Source organism: Pelophylax lessonae (assembly GCF_965119305.1).
Source record: "Pelophylax lessonae genome assembly, chromosome: 1".
In the NCBI taxonomy this organism is placed as follows: Eukaryota; Metazoa; Chordata; class Amphibia; order Anura; family Ranidae; genus Pelophylax; species Pelophylax lessonae.
In genome coordinates this window covers 562,656,278-562,670,332 of record NC_138768.1, presented here as the reverse complement: position 1 = coordinate 562,670,332, position 14,055 = coordinate 562,656,278, and the positions used below count along the sequence as shown (strand labels likewise).

The 14,055-nt window shown below is 44.4% G+C and overlaps 1 protein-coding gene across 1 annotated transcript in view; it reads left to right on the top strand.

Annotated features, from left to right (window-relative positions):
* Positions 1 to 14,055, top strand: part of AFF1 (ALF transcription elongation factor 1) — a 268,126-nt gene that overhangs the window by 182,636 nt on the left and 71,435 nt on the right. The window lies entirely within an intron of this gene.

Genomic DNA, 14,055 nt, shown 5'->3' with positions numbered 1-14,055 from the left:
TTAAGTCTATGACCAGCTTTAAAGCATCTACCAACTAGCTTAGGATTTACAGATACCATGTATATAATGATCTTGATATACATAAGTGCAAATTTTAGGTTGGAGGCTAAAAAAATTGGTATTAAAAAACTGTTGTAAAATTTATGTTTCTGAATACATGTAGTTCATGAGAAGATGAGCAAATGTGTAAAATTCCACATGGTCTGTACTATTTTACTGCATAAATAATAGCTAAATATGTTTGGAATTTTATGGTACACCAATAATGCCATGTGAGCACAACACTGATGAAGGTGACAATTAAATTAGTTGCAATAAAGTTTATTTATAGAACTGACCTTGGAAAATGACCAGTTGTCCTGATTGCACGTAAAGTCAGCACAATAATGGAATATGTAGTCAAACCTTTGTGACTATAACTTCTCCACAAGCTCCTTTAGGAGAGCAGTATAATAATTTCTGTTTCAAATTGTTCTTTTTTTTTTTCCATTGTAGTTTTACAGGCTCTTATTACTGAGCACTGTGGAATGTTCAGATTTTGCATGTTGCCATGTTGGAATTGTAGATTCCTTAAAACTAGTGAAGCTTGACAGTGCAATCACCAGTTTTAGCTAGAAGTGATTATGTAATTACCAAATTTAAGAATTTGGTGCTTTGGCTTTCTCAATACTATACTACTGTGCTTTAAAGTTGCTTGTTATTATTATTATTATTATTATTATTATTATTTCAGGTACTTATATAGCGCTGTCAATTTACGCAGCGCTTTACATATACATTGTACATTCACATCAGTCCTTGCCCTCAAGGAGCTTACAATCTAAGGTCCCTAACTCACATACATACACAGCTTGTTGAAGTATTCTTCACACTTGGTGATAATGAAGCATGGAGAACGGTGGACCAAAATGTTGACTAGCTTAAAGAGGGACTGAACTCTAGAAGCTATGCCCAAAAGATGTCAAATAAAAAGGCAAGCCACTGGTATTTGAAAAAAAGGTAGAAAAACCGGTGCTTAAAAAATAAAAAACTGAATAAATAATATGATGAACAATAGCAGCTCGCACAGGTCAATAGATAAAACCCAATAGCAAAAATAAAAGAAAAAGTGCAGCGCTCACAGGGAATTGATGAAATATTGAAAAAGACAATAAATTCATATATAAAAATTAAATCGTATATGAAAAAATTAAATTAGGTATAAATGTGCAAAGTGGTCCAAATAATCTCAAAAAAACGCAAAAATAAATTATAGAATATATAAAAAATCCATATACATGCAATGATACAGTAATATATGAAAAAAAAATAAAAATAATAAATATATATATATATATATATATATATAAATAAGCCACTGGTATTTGCCTGTAGTCTTCCTGCAGGTGAATTTACTTCTTTGTCCATCTCCAGTAAGTACAACAGTGAGCAGCACAGCAGACATTGCCAAAACTTAGTACAAACACTAGCACTCAGAGGAGCAATGACTTAGATCTTGCACTGCAGATATACAACTATAAGGCCCCTTTCACACAGGCGGACCGTTCAGATCCGCCTGTCCGTTTTTTTGGCGGATCTGAACGGTCCCCCCATGTATTCCTATGGCGCATCGGATGTCAGCGGAGACATGTCCGCTGACATCCGACCCGATCCGATCCGTCAAATCTGGACAGATGGAAACCCTATTTTCCATCCGTCCAGCGGATCGGATCGGATGGGATCGGGTGAGAACGGACTGACGGTCCGTTGACATCCGATTTCCCCCATAGAGATGCATGGGGAACTGTCAGCTGTGTCTCCGCACACAGCGCGGAGACACAGCTGTCCTCCTGCTGCTCAGCGGGGGATCGGCGGCTCGATCCCCCGCTGAGAAAAACGGACTCCGTCCAATGGACGGAGTGTGTGAAAGAGCCCTAAGGCTGTATGTACAGGAGTGTCTAGTCACACTCAGAGACCAGCAGGAAGGGCACTATGTTTCAGAAAGAATTTAAAGCCAAAGTATTTTTCAGGATACTGCTTAAGCACAGTTAAAGAGAATCTATTGATGTTGTTTTTTTCTTTTTTTTTTTTCATTTAAGTCTACAACGACAAGGGGAATGTAGAAGCCCCCTTCCTCTTGCCATTGGTTGTCAGGGGAGGCAGGTGAACATTAAAAAACAAAAAGATCGAGCTTCAGGGGTCGTAGCTCGGCGACCTGGGGGGGGGGGATAGGTAGCCGAAGTCCTTCCTTACCACTGGTCAAAATGGTGGGGCTCCTAGCACCTATGGTTCCAGAGATATGGGGCTCCTTGTACAGCCTGTCAGAAGCTACATACAGCGCAGCCAGTTTAAATACAAGCTGGCACACGCTGTTTGCAGCAGACTGCGAAGATGAGCTCACAGTGCCTCTGACTTCTTGTCAGAGGCACTGAGCTCAATGAACAGCATGGAGCCTTGGACCAATGGCAAAGCATCATTGGTCCAAGCTGTCCAATAAAAAAAAAATGCTGCGGAGCTCTTACTGCAGTGTCATAGATGGGGGCATGTCTAAAAGACACATGCTCCCTTCTAGCCCAGCCCTCTTAACTACAAGGAAAAACATGGGTTTATGGGTATAAGGTTTACCCATAATCCCATGTTTTTCTCACACAGAATCTGGGAGGAAGAATCTGCTGCTGCTGAAAATGTACTTTTTTAATAAAACAAAATAATATATTATGTTATAACATCATTTATTATTTATCTATTTCAAACTTCAGAAATGTGTCCATTAAGCCACCTGCTTGAGTACAGTTTTTGAAAATAGAGAAAAATTACCTTAAAAACAATATTTCTCTATCGCTCATTGACAGACGTAGTCTTCTTGATTCTCAAGAGCTGGGTTATGTTGTCTCCGCAGGAGTAGGACTAGGCAGAATGACAAAACGTTCTGGCTCCACCCTAGGGGGCAGTCCCTGAGGGTATATCCTCCCTCTCTCTGCTACAGGGAATCAGTTTTTGTCTGTCTAGTCAGGAGTAAGGACCTAAGTTCCTTGCTGGGATCTTTTGGTCCTGGCAAGACTTTTTTTCTTTAAGAAAAAGACATTTTTTAGGTAGTTTTCTCCAGTGTTTTTTTCCTGTGAGATCTTCAAGCAAAAATGCCGGACTGGGCGACACTTGTGGTCACCCCAGCCGGCCTACGAGCGCGTGCAGACCATGGCATTGCGCTTGGTCGGCCGCGACATATTCAAGTAAGTATGCGGGGCCGGGCGACGGGCTGGATGTGAGATCCAGTGGTCACCCCGGTTTCTGCCTAAGAGCGCGTGCAGACCAGTGCGCTGAGTCGGCCGCGACGGAGTCCCAGTAAAGGGACTGACTTTGCGAGTTAAAAGCTCGCTTGGACGCCAGGACCAGAGAGTCGAGGCGTCCACAAACCCCCACCCCGGTGGAGAGGGTATTGTGAAGAGAGGGTGCCTGTCGGTCGGTATGGTGAGTAAACGTTCCCTTTTTTCCTCATTTATGAGGCAGTATATATTATGGGCCCCTCCATATATGGTCAGTATATATCTGATACTTACAAGTCCCCCTTGTAATACAGCATGTGTTTGTGGGAAGTGGACTTGGTTCAAGAGCTAACACTCTACCCAGCAGACTGTAACATTACAGCAGACATAGGAGGTATAATCCTACCTTATGTGCAGTGTATCTCTGTAGATCCATATGTCACCTCTCAGCAGAGTGCAGGTGGATGTGCTGGGAAGACGATATCGGCGGTCCGCCGCCATTTTGCCGTAGACCGAATGCATATATGTCCTCAGGTCACGCCGGCCGCCATGTTTTTGGAGTCTTATGTCTCTTCTATGGGGGCGGCCATGTTTTGTGAGCCCAGCTTCCTCGTGGAGGGCTGGGAACGCCGGAAGGCGTACACAGGGGGCGGAGCCACGCCTTCTGCCCGGGAAAAAGCAAACAGCTCCTTCCAGTCTGTGTAAGACAGACGCTGGCTGCAGTTTGTTGGAAACTGCACTGCATCGGTTGGTGAGCCTTGGGGGTCCCTCTCTCTCTCTCTGGGATCGAGAAGCAGGTACTCTGAGGGGCGCTATTGCGCTAGGGGGAGACACACAAAAAAAAAAAGAAAAATTTTTTTGTTTATTGCTGGCAAAGTGTCCTGTATTAACATGGACCCTGCCACTCATGTATCTCCTCCGGATCCCCTCGAGGGGTCTGCGGGATCCTCCAGCACCCCATTGACAATTGAATCTTTGTCAGCTATTATGGAAACTTTTGTGTCCCGGGTGGAAGTGGCTTGTCAGGGACAGGGCGCAAGAAAGCGACCCCCGCCTAACCCCTTATTATCTGAAACCTCGGATTCAGACTCTGAGCCTATTTCTGCAGTTGCAGGTACTTCATCTGGTATTGGTGTCTCGGGTCCTGTCTCTTCAGACAGTGAGGAGGATGTTTCGGCATCTGCCATAGCCCGAGAGGAAGCGTTGGTAAACGCACTCATTGTATCTGTTCAAGAGACTTTAAGGTTACAGGGTATTCCATCAGAAATAGCTGAAACTGAGATCCCTTTTGGGACTAAAAAGCGCATCAAAGTGGCAAAGGTTTTTCCATTGCCCAAATGTTTTGGCAATCCAATCGATGAAGAATGGCGTCTGCCAAAACGCACTTTTAATATTTCCAAACGCATTGACAGGCGTTATCCGTTTGAGGAAACCCTTATTAAGAAATGGACAGAACCACCTGTGGTGGATTCACCTATTGCTAGATTGAATAAAGCCACGGTTATTCCTTTAGAAGACGCTCCGTCTTTTAAAGATCCAGTGGATCGCAAGATAGAAGCTATGTCTCGCACCATGTTTTCCTTGATTGGATCAGCTTTCAGGCCAATAATTGCTATTGGTCTAGTTTCGCAGGCTGTAACTGAATGGACCAAGTGGTTACGCCGGGACTTAGAAGAAGTCCCTCAGGCGGTATCAGATTTGTTGGAACAAATGATACAGGGGTTACAGTTTGTATGTGATGCGGCGTTAGACGCCACTCCATTAATGGCGCGAGCATCAGTCTCAGCAGTGGTTCTCAGGCGTACACTGTGGCTAAAAGGTTGGATAGCCGACCAAGGTTCCAAAAAAGCATTGGCTAATATCCCCTTTTCAGGAGAGCGTCTATTTGGAGCCAACTTAGATGAGATCATTAAGGATCTCACCGGTGGAAAAAGCACCTTTTTACCGCAAAATTTTAAAGGTAGAGGAACTCGTCAAAGACGAGGGCCTTCTTTTTCTGCTCACAAGAGGTTTTTTCGTCCAGCGGGTGAAAAAACTAAGTCCTCCAAAGCTCCTGCAGGAGGCGTCAGGGGTCGTTGGTCGGGCAAGCAAAAGCCCGCCCCCTCCAGACCTGAAGATAAACCATCCAAAGCCTGAAGGTGCGCCCCCACCCATAACTGGGGTGGGGGGACGTCTTCGCCGGTTCCCGGATCCATGGCTTTCCAGAATCCCGGACAAATGGGTTTGCGAAGTCATAAAGTCAGGGTACAAGATCGAGTTTCGATCTCTCCCACCGGCGCGATTCTTCCCTTCCAATATCCGACTATCTCCGGATCGTCTAGAAGATCTGCGGAGAGCAGTCACAGATCTACTACAACAAGGAGTGGTAGTCCACGTTCCTTGGACAGAACGGTTTCAAGGGTTTTATTCAAACCTGTTTACAATACCCAGGAAAGAGGGCAAAGTGCGTCCAATTCTGGACTTAAGAGCGCTCAATTCTTTCGTCAACATAAGAAGATTCAGAATGGAGTCCATTCGCACGGTAGCAGCCTTCCTGCATCCAGGGGATGTCCTAGCGTCCATAGACATCAAGGACGCCTATCTTCACATTCCCATTTTCGCAGGACATCAGCGTTTTCTACGCTTTTCCGTAGAGGAGAACCACTATCAGTTTGTGGCGTTACCTTTCGGTCTCGCCACGGCTCCGCGGGTCTTCACAAAGGTGTTGGCCCCTATGTTGGCACTTCTGCGCCAAAGAGGTATATCGATTCTAGGTTACCTAGACGATCTTCTGCTTCATGCAGAGTCTCCTCAGACCTTGCTACAAAACATAGAAATTACTATGATTTCTTTACAGGAATTCGGGTGGCTGGTGAACCAGCAAAAGTCATTTCTGGTTCCCACCCAGAGGCTCGAATATCTGGGTCTAATTCTAGACACAGTCAGGACAAGAGTTTTCCTTCCGGTAGGGAAACTCCGAAAGATTCAATCAGCAGTCCAGTTGTTACTGTCCAACAGCTGGTCTTCCCTTCGGACTTGCATGAGGGTTCTGGGGTTGATGGTGGCTTCATTCGAAGCAGTCCCATTTGCCCAGTCCCATACCCGAATTCTTCAGCAAGAGATTCTTCTCAGATGGAATCGGAATCCGGAATCCCTGGACAATCAGATACGATTGAGCAAACAGACCAGAGAGTCTCTGGTTTGGTGGCTTCGGTCTCCAATGCTCAGCCAGGGAAAGTCATTTCTGCCAATATATTGGACGATAGTGACCACGGATGCCAGTCTATTCGGATGGGGAGGAATTCTTGGTCAGTTATCTGTCCAGGGACTTTGGTCCCCGGAAGAATCCAGATTACCGATAAATGTATTGGAACTGAGAGCGATCAGACTTTGTCTGATTCACTGGACCGAGCAGCTCCAGGGCAGCCCGGTTCGGATCCAGTCGGACAATGCCACGGCCGTGGCTTATGTCAATCATCAGGGGGGCACCAAGAGTGTCCGAGCGGCCAAAGAAGTAGCTTGCATTCTTCGCTGGGCGGAACGATTTGTTCCAGCAATCTCTGCGGTGTTCATTCCGGGGGTGGAGAATTGGCAGGCAGATTATCTCAGCCGTCAGACCCTGGATCAGGGGGAATGGTCCCTCCATCCAGACGTTTTCCACCAGTTGTGCCTACGATGGGGCACCCCGGATGTGGATCTGTTGGCATCTCGATTCAACAGGAAAGTTCAGAGATTCGTGGCTCGCTCCCGCGATCCTCTAGCAGAAACCGCAGACGCACTGATCGCCCCGTGGGGGCAATACCAGCTAATGTATGCCTTCCCTCCTCTTGGGTTACTGCCAAGACTTCTTCGCAGGATAGAGGAGGAAGGAATTCCAGTAATCCTGGCAGCTCCGGATTGGCCTCGTCGTGCTTGTTACGCCGACTTGGTCAGACTGATGGCGGACGTCCCGTGGAGACTTCCTCTCAGGGAGTATCTACTGTCTCAGGGACCGATCTTCCATCCTGCTTTACGATCGCCGGTTTTTAACGGCCTCATTATTGAGGCCCAGGGGCTGAAGGACAAGGGATTGTCAGCTTCAGTTATTCCTACTCTAGTTAAAACAAGGAAAGCGACTTCCAGAAAGAGGGTACAGATGTAGAATTAGCCAGTGGAAAACAAGTTTCAGAGGGCAGAAATGGGGGCATTAGCGGTAGGGTGTTCGGAGCCCCTATACCCAGGGTGGGTACGGGGAAAAATCAAGAGAGCAGCCTAAAAACATCAAAATTACGAGGCTTATATACCAATGCCAGAAGCCTGGCCAACAAGATGGGAGAGCTGGAGCTGCTGATGTTTGAGGAGGACTTAGATTTTGTGGGGATAACTGAGACTTGGTTTGACAGCTCTCATGACTGGATGGCGACCATTCAGGGGTATTCCCTTTATCGCAGAGATAGAGAGGGTAAAAAAGGGGGAGGGGTATGTTTGTATATTAAGAACAGTATACAGGTAAATATGAGGGATGATATTAATAATGGAGCTATGGACGAGGCAGAATCCCTATGGGTAGAGCTTCAAAGGAAAGGCACGGTGGGGAAGGTAATATTGGGCGTATGCTATAGGCCCCCAAACCAGAGGGAGGAGGGTGAGGCAGACCTCATGTTACAGATAGGATTGGCAGCAAGGATGGGAAATGTCATTATAATGGGGGACTTTAATTATCCAGATATAGACTGGGCAGAAGGAACCGCGCATTCAGCCAAGGCTCGGCAGTTCCTAAATGTTTTGCAGGACAATTTCATGGGTCAGATGGTGAATGCACCGACAAGAAACAATGCGGTACTTGACCTACTGATTACCAACAATACAGACCTGCTCACGGATATAGAAATACGGGACAACTTAGGGAACAGTGACCATAGGTCAATTGGTTTCAGTATTAATTACAGTAATAGGAAACACAAGGGTAATATAAGGACACTGAATTTCAAAAGAGCCAATTTCCCTAAACTGCGCTCGCTGCTAGAAAATATCAAATGGGATAGAACCCTGGGAACAAAGAACACGGAGGAAAAATGGGAGTGCTTCAAGAGCATACTTAACAAGGGGGTGGGCCAGTGCATTCCACTGGGAAATAAATTTAAAAGAGCAAAACTAAACCCTGGGTGGCTAAACTCCAACATAAAAATGTATATTAGAGCTAAAGAAAAGGCCTTCAAAAAATACAAGACTGAGGGGTCATTGGCAGCATTTAAGCATTACAAAGAGTGCAATAAGAAATGTAAAGATGAAATCAGGGCGGCTAAAATAGAACACGAGAGACCTATAGCGGAGGAGAGTAAAAAGAACCCCAAGAAATTCTTTAAGTATATAAACAGTAAGAAAGCAAGGCCAGAACACATTGGCCCCATAAAAGATGATAAAGGAAAAATGGCCACTGAGGACAGAGAAAAGGTGGAAGTGTTAAATAATTTCTTTTCTTCAGTCTTCACAAAGGAATCGGGGGGCTACATGAACCCCGCTTGTAAGGCCGAACTAAATAATACACCTCAGGAAGTGCCGCCATGGCTAACAGAGGATAGACTTAGAGCTAAACTAGAGAAACTTAACATAAATAAATCCCCGGGACCGGATGGCTTGCACCCAAGGGTTCTAAATGAGCTCAGTCAGGTGATTGCCAGACCATTATTCTTGATCTTTAAGGATAGTTTACAGACAGGTATGGTGCCAGCTGATTGGAAAAAAGCCAACGTGGTACCAATATTTAAGAAGGGGCCGAGATATATCCCGGGTAACTATAGGCCGGTCAGCCTAACATCTGTAGTCTGCAAAATTTTGGAGGGGATGATAAGGGACCACATACAAGACTTTAGTAATGAAAACGGTATTATAAGTAGTAATCAGCATGGATTCATGAAAAATCGTTCATGCCAAACCAATCTATTAACCTTCTACGATGAAGTGAGCTGCCACTTAGATAAAGGTAAGCCTGTGGATGTGGTGTATCTGGACTTTGCAAAGGCCTTTGACACCGTTCCCCACAAACGCTTACTGTACAAACTAAGGAAGATAGGTATGGACCATAAGGTGAGTACCTGGATAGAGAACTGGCTCCAGGGGAGAGTACAGAGGGTGGTGATTAATGGGGAGTACTCGGATTGGGCGGGTGTGGAAAGTGGGGTCCCCCAGGGTTCTGTCCTGGGACCAATCCTGTTTAATTTATTCATAAATGATCTAGAGGAGGGGATATCTAGTACAATCTCAGTATTTGCGGATGATACTAAATTAGGCATGCCAATATCTTCTATGCAGGATGTGGAAATCTTGCAAGCAGACCTGAACAAAATAACGGGGTGGGCAACTACATGGCAGATGAGATTTAATGTAGAAAAATGTAAAGTAATGCACTTGGGGGCCAGAAACCAGAAAGCAAGCTACTCACTAGGGGGGGAACCTCTGGGTGAGTCTAGGATGGAAAGGGACCTGGGGATACTGGTAGACAACAGGCTTGGAAGTGGCATGCAATGCCAAGCCGCTGCAAGCAAAGCCAACAGAATACTGGGTTGTATAAAAAAGGGGATTCACTCCAGAAATAAAGAGATTATTCTTCCACTCTACAAGACTCTGGTCCGGCCACATCTGGAGTATGCTGTCCAGTTCTGGGCACCGGTCCTCAGGAAGGATGTGCTGGAACTGGAGAAAGTCCAGAGAAGGGCAACAAAAATAATTAGGGGAATGGAGGACATCGGCTATGAGGAAAGACTACAAGCACTGAACCTATTCTCTCTGGAGAAGAGACGCTTGAGGGGGGATATGATATCAATGTACAAATACTGTACTGGCGACCCGAGCATAAGGAACAAACTATTTAGAGTAAGGGAATACAATAAGACACGTGGCCACTCACTAAAACTAGAGGAAAGGCGGTTTAACCTTAAAGTGCGTAAAGGGTTCTTCACTGTAAGAGCGGTAAGGATGTGGAATTCTCTTCCGCAAGCAGTCGTATCAGCGGGGAGCATTGATAGTTTCAAAAAACTATTGGATGGACACCTTAAAGACCACAACATACAGGGGTATACAATGTACGGTTAAAAGCAAACACACACACACATAGGTTGAACTGGATGGACTTGTGTCTTTTTTCAGCCTCACTAACTATGTAACTATGTAACTATGTAACTATGTAACTATCATCGTATATGGAAGTCTTATATTGTGTGATGTGAATCCCTTGGGTTCCATCTACATCTTTATTCGGTAGTCCGAATATTGGCTTTCTGCAACAGGGAGTTGAGCAGAAGCTGGCCTTGAGTGTTATCAAGGGTCTGGTTTCAGCATTTGCTATCTTCTTTCAGAAGCTTTTGTCTACTCATTCCTTGGTGCGGATTTTCATCCAGGGGGTGCGACACCTGGCTCTGCCAGTGCACGCGCCGTTACCATCCTGGGATCTTAATTTGGTGCTGTCGGTTCTTCAGACACCTCCCTTTGAAAATATCAGGGAGATTCCCTTGCCTACTTTATCCCAGAAGGTGGTCTTCTTGGTGGCTATCACTTCTGCACGCAGGGTGTCAGAACTGGCTGCATTATCCTGTTGTTCCCCAGATCTGGTGGTTCATAGGGATAAGGTTGTTCTTCATCCGAATCCATCCTTCCTTCTAAGGTGGTTTAAAAGTTTCATTGATTAAGGACAGTGTACTGTCCTTCCTATGTCCTTAGCCCAATCATCCTCGAGAATTGCATGGCATTCCTTGGATGTAGTTCGGGCGATCAGGATATACTTGAATACTACGGATTCAATTTGTAAGACGGATTCACTGTTTGTGATCACGGATGGCCCTAAGAAAGGGTTGCCTGTTCTGCTGCGACCATCTTTAGATGGATCAGACAGACGGTGGTATAGGCTTATTTTATCTAAGGGTCGGGATCCCCCGTTCCCTGTTAAGGCGCATTCTACTCGGGCGCTTAGAGTTTCCTGGACCTTCCGCCATCAGGCGTCAGTGGTTCAGGTTTTCAAGGCGACTGTTTAGTAGTCGGTTCATACCTTTACAATATTGTATAAGGTTTATGTGATGGCATCGTCAGATGCCTCTTCTGGCTGCAAGGTTCCTGCAGGCCACTGTTTGAGGAGACTGTTGGTCTACCTCGAGGGTAGGTCTCATCTGTTTACTCGATGAGTCCTTTGATACTTCTGGTTGGCTCCGGTTGGGCCTTCTAGATTGGATTTGATTCTGTCAATCCCACCCCTCATTTGTGGCACTGCTTCTGGATGTCCCAGCTCTTGAGAATCAAGAAGACTACGTCTGTCAATGAGCGATAGAGAAAAATGGATTTTTGTAAGAACTTGCCGTAAAATCCTTTTCTCTTAAGCTCATTGACAGACGTAGTACCCGCCCCTCTATCATTGAGTTGGGTTGGGTTAAATTCTCTGTACTGCTTTAAACAGAACTGATTCCCTGTAGCAGAGAGAGGGAGGATATACCCTCAGGGACTGCCCCCTAGGGTGGAGCCAGAACGTTTTGTCATTCTGCCTAGTCCTACTCCTGCGGAGACAACATAACCCAGCTCTTGAGAATCAAGAAGACTACGTCTGTCAATGAGCTTAAGAGAAAAGGATTTTACGGTAAGTTCTTACAAAAATCCATTTATAATAATTATAATAAAAAGTGGTTGAGAAACACAGGGGGATTATCAAACACTCGCCCAGCGCTTAAAATCTGAGGGTAAAAGCCACATAGCCATACAAGAACTCGGTATAAAATATCATAAAATATTGCTGATCGCAGCTACTGTAAAATAAACAGTCTAAAATATGATGTAATAAATACTAAAACAAGCAATGTCCAGCACGAATCACATTCAGCAGCGCTTAATATGTGTTCAACATATCATGATCATATAGTCCTCATATGAGAGGATTATACCGCCAAAAAACATCTATTCAAGGTAAAACCAGTTATTCCTCAATTATTCAATATTCCCGGTGTTCAAAGATGATTATTCGGTATAAACCTTCGCCACACCATCAGTGACCCCTTAAGAGTGGGCACTCACCAGAAACAACATGGTAATACGCCTGTAAGCATTGGTTGCTTGAACCCTTGACACTCCGGACCACTTCCGCTCTCACCAGAAGAACTCCGCTTTCCAATCTCAGCCAGGGATCAGCTCATACCCATAAAATATTGGAAAGATAGGAGGCACAATAGTGTGATACCGTTTCATTACAAGCTTGAATATTTCTATCTTGATGTAAGCATATTGGATGTTGGGGGTTCATGTTGGAGTGTGGGTACTAATAAAGTTTTTTTTGAAACGGTATCACACTATTGTGCCTCCTATCTTTCCAATATTTTATGGGTATGAGCTGATCCCTGGCTGAGATTGGAAAGCGGAGTTCTTCTGGTGAGAGCGGAAGTGGTCCGGAGTGTCAAGGGTTCAAGCAACCAATGCTTACAAGCGTATTACCATGTTGTTTCTGGTGAGTGCCCACTCTTAAGGGGTCACTGATGGTGTGGTGAAGGTTTATACCGAATAATCATCTTTGAACACCGGGAATATTGAATAATTGAGGAATAACTGGTTTTACCTTGAATAGAGACTGTTTTTTGGTGGTATAATCCTCTCATATGAGGACTATATGATCATGATATGTTGAACACATATTAAGCGCTGCTGAATGTGATTCGTGCTGGACATTGCTTGTTTTAGTATTTATTACATCATATTTTAATATATAATAATTATTTGTACATTACTTTCTTATGGTAATTAACCACTTGCCACCCAGGCCAATTCTGACACTTGTCTCCTACATGTAAAAATTACCACCAAACATTATATATATATTTAGCAGACACCCTACGGAATAAAAAGGTGGTCGTTGCAACTCTGTCACACCGTATTTGCGTACAAATTTTTTTAAACACAACACGTTTCTTTTGGAAAAAAAACTTTCATGGGTAATAGAAAAAAACACTAAAGTTAGAGAGATTTTTTAGTATAATGTGAAAGATAATTTTACCCCGAGTAAATAGATACCTTGCATGTCATGCTTTAAAATTGTGCACACTTGTGGAATGGCGTCAAACTTCAGTGCTTAAAAATCTCGATAGGCAACGCTTTTAAATTTTTTGACAGGTTACCGGTTTAGAGTTGCAGAGGAGGTCTAGTGCTAGAATCATTGCTCCCGCTCTAACGTTTGCCGGTATACCTCACGTGTGTGGTTTGAATGCCGTTTACATATGCTAAAACAAGTCCTTATTCTGGTTGAGTAAATCATAAGAAATAATGAAGGTGCTATACATAAGAGCATGGTTCAGGTTCTATTCTATTATATGTGGCACTTTCATTAGTTCTCATAGTTTACTAATTTAACCAACGTAAGGACTTGTTTTAATAAAATCAGGACTGTTGGTAGCTATATAGAGTACAGTGTATTTTTTATTTCTGCTTTCTGTAACAGCTCTGTACTTGACCAGTGAAATCTCAGCACTTGCAGGGCTGTTACAGAATGCAGAAATAAAAAATAAACTGCTGTCCAAAAGATTCCTTTTACCAGATGCTTATTTGTCTGGGGGAATCTGACTGATTGCGTCCTGACGCATTGGCTAAAGATTAAATTCTTCATCTCACAGTGCATGTCTACGCTGTGGGGGTTTATTCACTAAAAAATGTGGGGATAGTATCTGGCTCAGATACTAGCCAGTGCCTCACCAACCACTGACCTCACCGCACGTCCCTGGTGGAAAGTGCTCAGAGCCGAGACAAGGTACCATTTGAAGCAGCCGTATCCTTCCTAGCTGTTGTCAGATCTGCTGCAGCAGCAGATGGGGGCAGGTTGGACTTGGGTAGATAT